The following is a 3,177-nucleotide window of genomic DNA, read 5'->3' on the forward strand; positions in this document are numbered from 1 at the left end:
TTGCACTTCTTACACCATCACAAAAGCACTTTCTAGCTACCTCTAAGAACTATTTTGTTGATTGACTATCCACAATTGCCACCATCTAGAGAAGAGCTAGTCTACCATAAGAAAGAATTGTTTCTTAGAGTTTCTCCTCCGCATAAGGCACCTTATAGTCATAAAATATTTCACCAAAAGAAAATTCAATGGCAAGTCACTAAATTTTTAGATAAATATGTCATTTGTCGTACCTCATCACCTTTTGGATCATTTGTATTTCTTTTCAAAAAGAAAAACAAAACATATGACATGTGCATCAACTATAGGATACTTAACAAAGTCACCATAAAAATTTGATATTATATATCACCTATTGATGATTTGTTAGATAAATTAAAGAGAGATTCAAATTTTAGTAAAATTTATATATCACCTATTGATGATTTGTTAGATAAATTAAAGAGAGCTTCAATTTAGAATGGATGTTGCTTTCTATTTGATGAATGCACATATCACTTTTGCTAGGTTTATGAACAAAAACTTTAATGATTATCAATATTTCATTATTTAGTTTTTAATGGTATTTTGGTTTTTAGTAAATCAAAAAACAAACATTAAAAAATTTTAAAAATAGCTTTTGATTTGCTAAAAGCTAATCACTTGTATGCTAAGCCTACTAAAACTATTTTCTTTTGAAATCAAATTGAATAGCTTGATTATAATGTTTCTATACAAGGTGTCAATGTAGATCCAAAGAAAGTATATACTATTAATGAGTGGTATATGCCTAGAAATATGCATGAAGTTCATTCTTTTCTTGGATTAGCTAGTTTTTACAAATTTTTTATGTGTGATTTATATTTGATTGCTTTGTCTCTAACACTCTTACTACATAAAAATGTTGTTTTTCATTGGGGGGACTAACCAACAAAAAACTTTCAATTATTTAAAATACTTCTTAACTCATGCTCCTATCTTGAAATTGCATGATTTTAACCAACCTTTCTTTTTGGTTGTTAGATGCCAGTGGATTTGGATTAAGTGACCCACTCATGCAAAATGACCATCCCATTGCTTACAAGAGTCCCATATTGACGGTTCTAAGCAAAATTACAGCACCAGTGATAAAGAGTTATTAGCCATTGTCCATGCTCTAGATATCTCAAAATATTACCTTATTAATTTAAAAGTTTTAATAAAAATCAATTAGCAAGTCATAATGGGATTTTTATCTCTATCATTACTTTGAATAAGCATATTAAAAGGGCTTGCTTTATTCAAAACTTCCATCCTATGATTTAGTATCAACCACGACATGCTAATGTTGCCTTAGCCCATCACCCCCATGATCATTTTTCTACTCATCATATTCTTAGGTTTGACAAGATAAAAAGTATTTATTTTAATCATGTTTTTTAGGTAGCAAATTAATTTTTTGAATCTATGATTTTTGCTTATCTTTTTGACATTGACTTTTGTGATGTATAGCAGTATATGCATGATTCTAACATTACTATTTTTAATTATTACTCTTACATTAATGGATTTTTGTATGTCTATCTACACCATTTAGAGTCATGGCTATGCACAAAACACATGCATCACCCTGTATGGATCATAGAGGTATTCAATCTAGTTTAACTACTCAATTTTTTTTTTCTATTGGCCTAATTTTAAACATGATGTGGCTCAAGTTGTATCTAAATGTCTTGTTTATCAAAGGTTTGAATAGTATCATGGCAAAACATTTGATTTACTCATGTGTCTATTTATCCCTACTAGTCTATGGGAATAGATTTCCATGGATCTCATCATTGGTTTGTCCACTACTTCAACCCATAATGATATGATTTTGACCATTGTTAATAGTTTCAACAAATAAGCCTATTTTATTCCATACAAAAAGACTTTAACTACTCCTCAAGCTGCCAAGTTTTTCATCAATACTATTTTTCTACACCATGGTTTTTCCCAAACTCATTTATTTGACCCTAATCATTGCTCATGTATTCATTTTAAGGGTGTCTTATTTAAGAAATTAGGTTCTCTATGCTTTTCATCGTAAAAGAAATGGACTCGTCAAGGCTGCTAACAACATTGTCTTAGATCTCCTTTCATCTTATATGATCAAGCAGTATGACAATTGAGACCAACATCTATCTATTTTATAATTTAACTTTCATATAACAAACCACACTCTATGACTAGATATGCACCCTTCAAGATTGTATATGTCATGAAATTACCTATTCCCATGACTATTATAGCTTCTAATATTCTTACTACTAATGATATGCCATCTAATCATAAGAAAATTCTTAGAGGATGTCACTGAATACAATAAATAATCTCAAATGCGCTACAACATTCAATTTAATAAGAAATATAGAGCCATTAAATTTATTGAAAATGATTTGGTATAGTTGCACATAGAAAAGCACCCATTAAAATCTATTGATAGACATCTAAAGATCAAATTGCATCCTCATCAATATTATGACCTATTTCAAATTATAGCAAATTTAATGATAATGTTTTCAATTGGGTGTATCTCGACACTAGCAAATCCATAACTCCTTTCACATCAGCCTATTGAAATCCTTTATATGTACACCTCTTGGTATCCTTGTAGTTGAGGATTCACTTTTATTAGATGAGAATATTGAGATTTTAGTTCCTAAAAAGATGAAATCACTACACAAACTGGTAATTGGTATAATCGATACTTCATCAAATATAAAAATCATTGATCTCTTGAGAAATCCTAGTGGATTCACAAATCATCTTTATCCCCTACTTATGATTCCTTAATTTCTTATTAGCATTTGCAATCACATTAAAAGTTTGTAGGTCATAGATTTGTCGTATTGAGGCAATGGCCTATGAGAATCCATGGCTACCTTATTTTTCTTTGGGGATACATAGAGATTCAACACACTGAGGCAATATATAAATCTTTATGTTGTCCTTGTTAATTTGGTGTAGATTCACCACATTGAGGTAGCATTGCCATGTGGTTGGCCACTGTTGTATTTCTTTATGGATTATTTTATTCAAATTGAGGATAGTTGCTTCTTAATTACCCAACATGTTATCACAATTATAAGAATACTTTTAAGAGAATATGATGATTTATTTTTGTAGATTTTTAATATTTTATAGTTATCGCATGTTCATGGCTTGTCATGTGTAAGC

The sequence above is a fragment of the Lygodium microphyllum genome, unplaced genomic scaffold (assembly GCF_053477565.2).
Source record: "Lygodium microphyllum isolate KBCC unplaced genomic scaffold, Lygodium_microphyllum_v1.1.10 scaffold_61, whole genome shotgun sequence".
Taxonomy (NCBI): domain Eukaryota; kingdom Viridiplantae; phylum Streptophyta; class Polypodiopsida; order Schizaeales; family Lygodiaceae; genus Lygodium; species Lygodium microphyllum.